The 12,437-nt window shown below is 35.4% G+C and overlaps 1 protein-coding gene across 1 annotated transcript in view; it reads right to left on the bottom strand.

Moving 5' to 3' along the window:
* The window catches only part of CLIP1 (CAP-Gly domain containing linker protein 1), a 167,419-nt gene extending 154,988 nt beyond the window's left edge, over window positions 1-12,431 (bottom strand). Inside the window, exon 1 of the mRNA XM_037816721.1 lies at window positions 10,487-12,431. The gene's annotated coding sequence lies outside the window, so the exon portion shown is untranslated. The remainder of the gene's footprint in view (window positions 1-10,486) is intronic.
* Between the last annotated feature and the right edge of the window lie 6 nt (window positions 12,432-12,437).

The following is a 12,437-nucleotide window of genomic DNA, read 5'->3' as shown; positions in this document are numbered from 1 at the left end:
TTTAAAAGGTAAATGCAGAAAGTTGTAAAATAAATTTCATCTGAGTGAATTTATTCACATTATGTCATATCCTTCAGAAAACAGAGCAAATGAAGATGGTCAAAATGGTATTGCCCAGAGAGGAAGAAAAATACAATCTTTCTTTGCAAAAAAGTTAGCTTTCCACATGTAGCTAAAATGCCTGTAAAAAGCTATATAGAAAACCACCTGCCAGAGAAAGCCAGACACATATTTTCCATATCTTCAAGCTAAAAATATATCTGGAATAATAAGAAGCAATAATGCATTGTTTCAGATCTCTGGATTTAAATGGCAAACAAAGACAAATTACTTGTTATAACAGTGTAACCTTGTGAAAACAGGAGGTAAAGTATTACTATCCCTATTTCATAGATTAAAGAACTGAGACCAAGTAAATTAAATCCCCAGGGCTACTGGAATGAGAGTCAACGAAGATCTAAACTTAAAGAATTCAAATGCTTTCCTAGTAAATTGATGGGTATCAATTCTGATTCTTGATAACTGTTGGATTGAGCCATATGATATTGCTGGTATTTGATTGTTTTTGTCCTCAAAATGACAACATCACATGGTTCAAACTAATAATTTCTTTACATTTTACATTATTGTAGCATAATGTCTGTGCAAATCTCAAAGCAGTGTATTTCATCTCTTTCTAGCGCTTTCCAAAATGGAAGTATGAATGATAAAACTACCATCATACATAGCTGTGCATTCATCACCCCAATCCATTTTTGAACATTTTCCTTACACCAGAAAGAATCAGAATAAGAATAAAAAATAAAAGCAAAAAACAACACCCAAATCACCCCCCCATCTTACTCCATTTTTTACTCAGTTTTTGTCCCCATTGTAGTATGTAACTCCAAAATTTGTTTTGTCTCTTTTTACAATTTCCATCTATTTTGTTCAGACAATATTTTCCTAATTTCCTTTGGTTTTTTGTATTCCTTTAGCTCATTGGGCATATTTAAGATAGTTGATTTAAAATCTTTCATTATTAGTTCCAATGCATGAGCTTCCTCAGGGCTGGTCTCTGACAACTATTTTTTTCCCCGTGAATGGGCCATACTTTCTGTTTGTGTGTTTGTAATTTTTTGTTGTAAATAAGACATTCTGAATATTATGTTGTTATAACTCTGGAAATGGAATTCCCCTATGCCTCCAGGATTGCTAGATTTTTAAAATTTCTTCTTGAGGGCTGGAGCCATCCATTTGTGACTTTTCCAAACTATTTTTGCTCCCAAATTGGGAATGGAAAAAGAAAAGGGAAGGAATAATAGGTACTGTCTCTTTAAGACTCCTCAGCCACTTTTCCCGGAGAGGTGTAGGAACAATGGCCATACTCAGAGTCAGCCCCAGGGAGCTGAAGTAGCTGATCAAAAGCCACTAGATTTTGGAGGACTAGGCCCTTACAGCCCACCCCGGCACCAGCAAACTTCACCAGGAGCCCAGGCTGTGGTCCCCACTGTTGCCTGCCAGGTGTTTGGGGGATGGTGGTGGTGGCCACTGCACTAGAGGGTGAAACTTACCAGTAATTCCCACAATTTGCCAGTCTCTTCCTCCTGTTTTTCCCTGGATACTGCAGTGTTCCACTAGACTTAAAAGTTCTTCAGTAGTTGATTCATACAGTTCCTGCCAGTTCAGGAGCTTCTTACTCCATCTTCCCACCCTCTCACATCCTGCTCTTTTAACACTTAATACTTCCATGCATATTTCCCAAGAACAAAGCAATTCACTTACATAACAACATTAAGAACACATATCAAGTTCAAGAGACTTAACCTTGATAGAAAGCTTTCAATCTATTTTCTAGTTTTTTCAATTGTCCAATAATTTCCTCCTGGGCGTTTTCTCCTGCGTTATTAAATTCACTCCAGGAAAAAAAAAACAGTCTAAATAGACAACAATTGAATGCCAAGGATGACCCTGGATAGGATTGGGCGATGGAGGACAGGAGGCTCAAAGGGACATAGTTGAGACATAAGGAAAAGGAAATATAGAACGTAAGCTTTGTATCATTGTTGAATCTCTTGTACTTCTTAGCCGCGCTTAATGGGATTGCATAAAAGAATGTTCTTGTTCATGGGAATTGTATATGAGAATTATAGTGTCTGTTCAAGGATGTGTGCATCTAGCTCTCATATGTTCAGAAGACAGAGCAATAGATGATGGATGATAGACTGGGAGGGAGGGAGGAAGGGAGGGAAAGAAATAGCAGTGGGACAACATGTTAAAGTTTGTGGATCTGGGGGTATCGGGGGGGGGCAGGGAATGCTGGAGTTCTGTGTATGGGGTTTGTATGGTTTTTGCAACTGTTCCTATAACTTTGAATTTATTCCAAAATAAAATGTTAAAAAAAAAACAGTCCACGATTATGTATTGCATTTCATTGTCTTTGTCTCTTTAGTTTCTCTCTCTCTCTCTTTCTCTTAAATTGTGGTATATATATACAACATAAAATTTTCCATCTCAACCACTCTGAAGCAAACATTTCAGTGGGATTAATCACATTCATAATGTTGTGATACCATCACCACCATCCATTACCCAAACTTTTTCATCGTCCCAAACAGAAACCCTGCCCCCATTCAGCAATAATTTCCCATTCTCCTTCCCCCTACCCCACCCCTGGTAACCTGTACTGAACTTTCTATTTCTATGAATTTTCATATTCTGGTTATTTCATATAAATGGAACAATGCAATATTTGTCCTTTTGTGTCTGGCTTATTTTACTTAATGTGATGCCTTCAAGGTTCATGTTGTGGCATGTATCAGACCTTTATTCCTTTTTATGACTGAATGAAATTCCGTTATATGTATATACCACATTTTGTTTATTCATTTATCAGTTGATGGAAACTTGGGTTGTTTCCACCTTTTCGTTATTGTGAATAATGCTGCTATGAACATTGGTGTACAAATATCTGTTTGAGTCCCTGCTTTCAATTCTTTTGAGTATATACCTAGAAGTATGATTTCTGGGTCATATGATAGTTCGTGTTTAAATTTTTGAGGAACTGCCAAACTGATTTCCACAGGGGCTGCACCATTTTACATTCCCATCAACAATGTACGATGGTTCCCATTTCTCCACATCCTCGATAGCACTTGTTATCTTCCATTTTAATTCTAGCCATTTTAGAGTCAGGTGGTGTCTCATTTGATTTGAATTTTCATAATAGTCAATGATATTGAGCATCTTTTCATGTGCTTAGTGGCTATTTATATATCTTCTTTGGAGGAATATCAATTCCTTTGCCTATTTTTAATTGGGTTATTTGACTTTTGGTTGTAGGTTTCTTTATATATTCCGGATATTAAACACTTAATAGATTTATGATTTCCAAATATTTTCTCCAATTTTGTAGGTCTTGGAATGCTTTTGCTGCCAGTAAATAAGCTACACATACAACCTTTTATGTATCATTAAACATTACTTAACTACCAGTCAATTTTCAATTATACATGTCAACAAAGGCTAGTAGGGTTCATGGGAAAATGCCCAGAAGGTAGATATTTAAGGTAAAATTAGTAAAAGTTAAAGAGTTAAGCAATCAACCAAATTAGATAATTAGTACATGAAATTTAGCAATCAACTGACTAGACACCCTTTGACAATCATGTGTGATCACCGTATACTAGGGATGAAATATATTCTTGACCTCAGAGTTAATAATGAGATAAACTTCCTCAGCAACTCAGAAAAACTGAAGGAAAAGGAAAGTTTTTAAAAAATGGTTCAAGGATGTAAATTGCCAGATTATTATAATTGTTAAATTGGCAATACTCCCCAAATGAATCTATAGCTTTAATGTGATCTCTATCAAAATGCCAGCTGGATGGTACTGCAAAAAGATAAACATATTGATCAATGGAATCAAATTAAGAGTTCAGAAATAGACCCTAAGATCTATGGTCAACTGATTTTTGACAAGGCTCCCAAGACCACTCAACTGGGACAGAACATTATCTTCAATAAATGGTGCTGGAAAGCCACAGTTGCCAAGACAGCATGGTACTGGCACAAAGATAGACATATAGATCAATGGAATCGAATTGAGAATTCAGAGATAGACCCTCAGATCTATGGCCGACTGATCTTTGATAAGGCCCCCAAAGTCACCGAACTGAGCCATAATGGTCTTTTCAACAAATGGGGCTGGGAGAGTTGGATATCCATATCCAAAAGAATGAAAGAGGACCCCTACCTCACCCCCTACACAAAAATTAACTCAAAATGGACCAAAGATCTCAATATAAAAGAAAGTACCATAAAACTCCTAGAAGATAATGTAGGAAAACATCTTCAAGACCTTGTATTAGGAGGCCACTTCCTAGACTTTACACCCAAAGCACAAGCAACAAAAGAGAAAATAGATAAATGGGAACTCCTCAAGCTTAGAAGTTTCTGCACCTCAAAGGAATTTCTCAAAAAGGTAAAGAGGCAGCCAACTCAATGGGAAAAAATTTTTGGAAACCATGTATCTGACAAAAGACTGATATCTTGCATATACAAAGAAATCCTACAACTCAATGACAATAGTACAGACAGCCCAATTATAAAATGGGCAAAAGATATGAAAAGACAGTTCTCTGAAGAGGAAATACAAATGACCAAGAAACACATGAAAAAATGTTCAGCTTCACTAGCTATTAGAGAGATGCAAATTAAGACCACAATGAGATACCATCTAACACCGGTTAGAATGGCTGCCATTAAACAAACAGGAAACTACAAATGCTGGAGGGGATGTGGAGAAATTGGAACTCTTATTCATTGTTGGTGGGACTGTATAATGGTTCAGCCACTCTGGAAGTCAGTCTGGCAGTTCCTTAGAAAACTAGATATAGAGCTACCATTCGATCCAGCGATTGCACTCCTCGGTATATACCCGGAAGATCGGAAAGCAGTGACACGAACAGATATCTGCACGCCAATGTTCATAGCAGCATTATTCACAATTGCCAAGAGATGGAAACAACCCAAATGTCCTTCAACAGATGAGTGGATAAATAAAATGTGGTATATACACACGATGGAATACTACGCGGCAGTAAGAAGGAACGATCTGGTGAAACATATGACAACATGGATGAACCTTGAAGACATAATGCTGAGCGAAATAAGCCAGGCACAAAAAGAGAAATATTATATGCTACCACTAATGTGAACTTTGAAAAATGTAAAACAAATGGTTTATAATGTAGAATGTAGGGGAACTAGCAGTAGAGAGCAATTAAGGAAGGGGGAACAATAATCCAGGAAGAACAGATAAGCTATTTAACGTTCTGGGGATGCCCAGAAATGACTATGGTCTGTTAATTTCTGATGGTTGTAGTAGGAACAAGTTCACTGAAATGTTGCTATATTATGTAACTTTCTTGGGGTAAAGTAGGAACATGTTGGAAGTTAAGCAGTTATCTTAGGTTAGTTGTCTTTTTCTTACTCCCTTGCTATGGTCTCTTTGAAATGCTCTTTTATTGTATGTTTGTTTTCTTTTTAACTTTTTTTTTCATACAGGTGATTTGAAAAAAGAAGGGAAAGTTAAAAAGAAAAAAAAAAAAAAAAAAATTAAAAAGAATAAAAAGGGTGAAAAAAAAAAAAAATTTAAAAAAAAAAAAAAAAAAATAAATGGTGCTGGGAAAAGTGAATATATCCATATCCAAAAGAATGAAAGGGGAACCCAATTTCACACCCTACACAAAAATTAACTCAAAATGGATCAAAGACTTAAATATAAGAGCCAGGATCATGAAACTCCTAGAAGAGAATGTAGGGAAGCAACTTCAAGATCTAGTGGTAGGCAGTGGTTTCTTATACCTTAACCCCAAAGCACAAGTAACAAAAGAAAAAAAATAGATCAATGAGACCTCCCCAAATTGGATAACTTTGTGCTTCAAAGGACTTTGTCAAAAAGATGAAAAGGCAGCCTACTCAGTGAGAAAAATATTTTGAAACCAATATCTGATAAGGGTTTGATATCCAGACTATATAAAGCAATCTTACAATTCAACAATAAAAAGCCAAACAACCCAATTCAAAAATGGGCAAAAGACATGAACAGACATTTTTCCAAAGAGGAAATACAAATGACTAAAAAGCACATGAAAAGATGCTCAACTTCACTAGCTATTAGGGAAATGCAAATCAAAAGCACAATGAGATATCACTTCCCACCTACTAGAATGGCCACTATCAAAAAACAGAAAACTACAAGTGTAGGAGAGGATGTGGAGAAATAGGAAAGCTCATTCACTGCTGGTGGGAATGTACAATGGTGCAGCCGCTGTGGAGGACAGTTTGGCAGTTCCTCAAGAAGCTAAGTATAGAACTGCCATATGATCAGCAATCCAGCTATTAGGTATGTACCCAGAGTAACTGAAAGCAGGGACACAAACAGACATTTGCACACCAATGTTCACAGCAGCATTATTCACAATTGCCAAAAGATGGAAACAACCCGAGTTTCCATCAGTTGATAAATGGATAAACAAAATGTGGTGTATATATATATATACACACACATACAATAGAATGAAGTCCTGAAGCATGTGACAATATGGATGAACCTTGAGGACATTATGTTGAGTGAATTAAGTCAGACACAAAAGGACAAATATTGTATGATATCCCTAATATGAACTAATTATAATAAGTAAACTCACGGAGTTAAAATCTAGAATATAGGCTATCAGGAGATAGAGGATAGAGAATGGGGAACGGATACTTAATATGTGCAGAATTTTCAACTAGGTTGAATTTTAAATGTTTAGGATTGGATAGAGGTGATGGTAGCACATTACAGTGAGTATAATTAACAGTACTGAATTACATGTGTGATTGTGTTGATAGGGGAAGTTTAGAGTTGTGTATGTCACTAGAAGGAAAGCTAGAGGATAAAACATGGGGCAGTATAACATAATAAATCCTGTGGTTGACAATGCCTGTGATTAATAAATAGTACAAATATAAAAATGTTCTTTCATGACCTAGAACAAATGTATGTCATTATTACAAGGAGTTAATAATAGGGTGTTATATGGGAAAAATGCACCTATTGCAAACTATGAACTCTAGTTACCAGTAATATTTTGATATTCTTTCATCAAAAATAACAAACGTACCACATCAATGCTAAGGGTCAGTAACAGGGTGGACTAAGGGTTATGGGATATTTTGTTTTTTTTTTAAGCAATGAAAATATTCTAAAATTGATTGTGGCGATGAATGCACAACTATGTGACAATACTGTGAGCCACTGATTGTATACTTTGGATGGAGTGTATGGTGGGTGAATATATCTCAATAAAACTACTTTAAAAATGCCAGCTGGTTTTTTTGCAGAAATTGATAAGCTGATCCTAAGATTCATGTGGAAATGCAAGGGACCCAGAACAGACAAAACAATCTTGAAAGATAAAAACAAAGACAGAGGACCCACATTTCTCCATTTCAAAACTTACTACAAAGCCACAGTAAACAAGACAGTTTAGTGCTGGCTTAAGGATAGACACATCACCCAATGGAAACAGAATTGAGAGTGAAGAAATAAACCATTTCATTTATGGCCAGTTAATATTCAACAATAGTGCCAAGGCAATTCAATGGGAAAAGAATAGTCTTTTCAACAAAATTTGCTGGGACAACTGTATATCCAAATGCTGAAGAATGAAACTGGACTCCTACCACACATTCTATACAAAAGTTAACTCAAAATGGATCAAAGACCAAAATGTAAGAGCTAAAACTATTAAACTTTTAGTAGAGAACATAGGCATAAATCTTCATGTCCTCTGCTTAAGCAGTGTGGTCTTAGATACAATAGTGAAAGCACAAAAGAAAAGTAGATAAACTGGGTGTCATCAAAATTTAGAACTTTTATCTTTAAAGGTTACCATCAAGAAAATGAAGACAACTCACCAAATGGGAGAAATACTTGACACTTCTCTTCTGTTTGCTCTAATTCAAGGTTCCTTAACAGAAGGAAACTTGTTAGAAGTCCGTGAGAAATTTGCCCTGGGTCTAATCCCACAACCTGTCCTAGCTGTTTCGTATGTCGCTCTCATTTATGACTAATGAACTAGCCTCCTTGGCTGAAAACAGTAAGAACTTACCCTGGTATGATGTCATCCCTGCAGAGAAGTCATCTCGGCTGTCAGGAATGGTTAGAGAGCTGCATAAGTGTTACGCCCCCTTGCATTTTCAGTCATTCCATGTATTAACAGAAATTCCAAATGCAGCCAGATTGTTGATAGTGAATTTCATTAAAAAATGCATTTCTGATAGTTAGAATTTCTGATATACACTATTTCCCATTACCAGAGGTATGGTATAATAAAAGGATTAAGTTCATAACTTTTTTTTTTTTTTTTAGCATGACCTGTTCCTTCTTTGGTTAGGTTATAAAATGTTTTTGGCATTCTGCTATGGTTATTCTTTTCCAATATTCTTTTCATTTAATTCACATTAAAAATAATCCAACCAAAGGAAAGAAAATGACGTCTTTCCAGTTTATTCAGAATGAAGACCTGAATTTTAGGTCATATTGGGCTATAGTGAACCAAATCTGGACAGTAATTAGTAAAATCATCCACTTGAAAATAAACTTGAGAGCTGTAAGGAGGAGGAGTCATACTAATCACATCATTTAACTCCCAGGGAGCAAATAATTTTTCAATACCAATTTGAGTCAAGAAAGCACACTGTTGGAGATTGGATGGTGACCTTTCAAAACAAAAAATACTTTGGAAAACCAAATATCACACCAAAATTGGAAATTCCTAGAGGAAAAGTTTCAAAGATTTGATTTATAAGACTGAAACTTCCATCCTGCAAAAGATACCATAAACAAGTTAAAATATACTGGGACAAATCAAAAAGATAATTTTGCAATATATGCAACAAAAGATGTATTTTTATCAAGTAACCCAATAGAACTAATAAAGGATATAAACAGACAATTTATAGAAGAAAACAAACTGCCAATAAACAAAATCTGATTTATCATCTAGGAATGCATCCAATGGAAATATTTCCAAAAGTATTCAAAGGTTTAGCTTTAAAAATGTTCACTGCAGCATTTTTAAACAAACTATCATAAACAATATTGAGTAAAACATGGTATAGTAATAAACAGCCATTAAGAATAATTCGATTTTAAATATCAACATGGAAAGTATAGTATAGTCTCTTTTGTTAAAACACACACACACACACACATATATATAAAACATTAAAAAAAAACTTATTTACATATATATGCTCAGGAAAAAGTACACTGATCTGTGAACAATGATTTTCTCTGAAAGTTGAGAATATAAAGGACTTTTATTTTAGATTATTCTGTTTTGTTTGAATTTTAGACAATAAATATGTGTTACATTTATAATCAGAAACAGAATCACAAATTTCCATTTTGGAAAAAAATAGGACCTGGGTTTAGAAAAAATGCCTGATGGGAAAATTACTATACTGAATGAAGAAAAATGTTGTTTGCTTCCTCTATGGGTTATTTTCTTCAAATTTATGGCTTTATTATTCCTTCTGCTTATAATTTAAAAAGAAAACACATTTTAAAGAAATACAAAGCATCATATTTTTTCTTTTTAAGTGGCCATGAAAGGCTATAATTCAATTGCAAATGAAAATGTACTAGAAATTGGATCTACTGTGTAGACACTTAACATCAGCTAATAAAAGGTTACGGGATTGGAATCTTACAGAGGCTATTTTTTCCTAAATCATAAAATTCACAATTTCAAAATCCAAATGTGGATGAGAAAGTCACTGTCTGCAACTAAATAAATGGGGAAGGAAACTTTCAGTTTAATTTAATCTTTATGCTTCATTCCAATCCACCTTCCCCCCCCTTTAATAAGAAAAAAATTTTAGAAATTTTGTTTTCTTTAGACAATTGTCACTTTTTCTCCCTCCACTCCAATGTAAAAGTTCTAGCTAGAGCGCTAGTGATTTACAAAACCTGCCTTCCTCAAAGACTTCTAATTTACTAAGAATATAGAAATGGCTCTGAAAGCAAACTATTTTTAAATGTTTCTTTTAAAAAAATAATTTTAGGGATTTCGAAGTGAATTAATTACCATTAAATCAACAAATAAATGGAAGGAAAAAGAATTTTCCTAAACCCTGAAGAAAAACACGTAGGTTGTGTTTTTGACTTATTGGATTCTTGGGAACAGAAATGAGTCATGTTTTACAAGCAACTTGTGTACTCAAAAGTGTTACAACACCCTGTGGGTTTTGCCTACTAATGCAAAGAGGACAAAATTATTCTAGCAGTGAACTTGCAAAAATTAACTAGGAGGAAAATTAACTAGGAGGAAGCCCCTTCTGGGTAGAAAGTAGACGTATTTTTGACCACTTAAGGAAACACAACCGTTTGAAAAAAGAAAAACAGGTCATTTGGTATTTTTGTTAGGGCAGTACCCTCTTTTCCACTTACCTGCTCAGGGAGATGACAAAGCCCTGTCCTTGTTTCAGCAACCTGAATTACAATTCACATTCCTTTTAACCCAAGGCAAAGATTAGGAAAGTGTATCCACCCCTGCTCCCGGTCCATCTTGAAGTACGAGTGTTTGGTTATGATCTCACCTGTCCACACCTGGAGACTGACACAATACAGACAAGTCCAAACAGTAACGTGTTGCTCCACCCAGCGCTGTCTCCATATTACTCAAATACTGCAACAGATTACATTTTAAAATGGAACATCTCTTCCAAGGCAACTACTTCCCACTTTTCTGGGATCCCTTCTATAAGACGTCCGTTTCTACAAACTGTATCCTCTGTTCAATGGATTCACTAATTCACTATGAATTCTGCTTTAGGATGTATTTATCTTCCTAAAATACCACTCAGATAAGGGCACCCTCCATTTAAAGGTCCTTAACAGTTTCTCTTACCCTAATAAACTGCATACTCCATGATAAAGCAATCAAAAGTTCTTCTATCAATGAACGAACAACCCTTTTAAAGGTCTTTTTTCTACCATCATCTATTTCTTGAGTGTTCCTGCTTGATTTATCTCAACACTTATTTTGTCCATGGAGAGTCTCCTACTTATCCTTTCAGGCTGAGCTCAGTGGTTACCTGTTTCCATATGAATACTTGGACCGCTGGTTCAGTGAATGTTGAAGCATTTCCTCGCCAGGGGTTCTCCAAATCCCCTCCAAAATGGCCCAAACACCTATTGCCCTCTTCACATGGGTACTTACTCAATCTTTTAATTGAGAGAGTACAATCTATTTCTCTCCTACTCGTGTATACGTTTCTGGAAGGAGCGATTCTATCATTTACTTCTTTTAATGCCCCCAAAGCACTCTGAACAATGCTTTACACAAGTGTGCTCCCACAAAGAACTGAACACATGAAGAAAGAGGAGGCCATACTTTGAGAAATCAGTGCTTTTAACAGGGAGGACAGTTGTTGAGAGCATGAATTTGGGGGTCCAGGAGACCTGGATTTAGGTTCATTACTCACCAGCTGTGTCTTAGGCATTCTCTCTAAATAAATGAGGTTAACAGTATCTATTTAATACAGAGATTGTGAAAGTGGGGTTATGCACAAAAATACCTTAACACCAAGTTTGGCATATGCTAAAGTAACCGTTAAGAGACCCACAGTGTCCAAACTCGACTCATATAATCCTTAAAGGGGCATTTAAACAACTGCTTCAGGTACTTGTCAAGTCTTTATCTGAGGAGTTGGCATCTCTCAACAACAACTTCTTGAATGTTGATAAGTCTGTTCAACCTCTCTATGCCTCTGCTTCCTTACCTTACCTCCGTAAGGTGATGATAATATATTACCTGAGAGAAATGTTGATTAAGATAATGGATGTAAAAGCATTATGTAAACCAATGCAGAGGATTACTTTCATTCCCTACTTAAACTCAGAGAAAAAAGCCAAAAGTAGTTAACATTCTATTTCAATCACAGTCTATGAGGGCCTCGAAGATAAATACACCCCTTTCAGATTCTTTTCCTTCCTTATCTTGTTTATAGATCACTAAGTTTGGTTACTCAAATTATCCAAATGAAAACTAAATCCAGAATTGTTATATTTTCTCCCTCTGCTGGCCTGAGAGCAGGGTAATACTACTCCAGAATAATAATTCAAGATCATCTAAATGTTTGTCATGGACTTGACTAAGTATAAAGACATAATGACATTCCACAAAAAGAAAAAAACCATTGCTGCAGTTCTACTTTATGTATCTGACAATTAAAAGCAATTTATTGATGTCTACTTTTAAATTTTAACTATGAATCATCTGAGGGTTCAAATCTAGCAAATACTTTTGTACAAAGGCTCACCTGCCTCCATTCATTTTTTTCAAATGATTACTTGAAAGAATTCTGCTGTTTCTGTATTTAAGGCTGAAATCCACTGG

The sequence above is a fragment of the Choloepus didactylus genome, chromosome 23 (genome assembly GCF_015220235.1).
Source record: "Choloepus didactylus isolate mChoDid1 chromosome 23, mChoDid1.pri, whole genome shotgun sequence".
Classification (NCBI taxonomy): Eukaryota; Metazoa; Chordata; class Mammalia; order Pilosa; family Megalonychidae; genus Choloepus; species Choloepus didactylus.
This window is presented reverse-complemented; position numbering and strand designations above follow the sequence as displayed.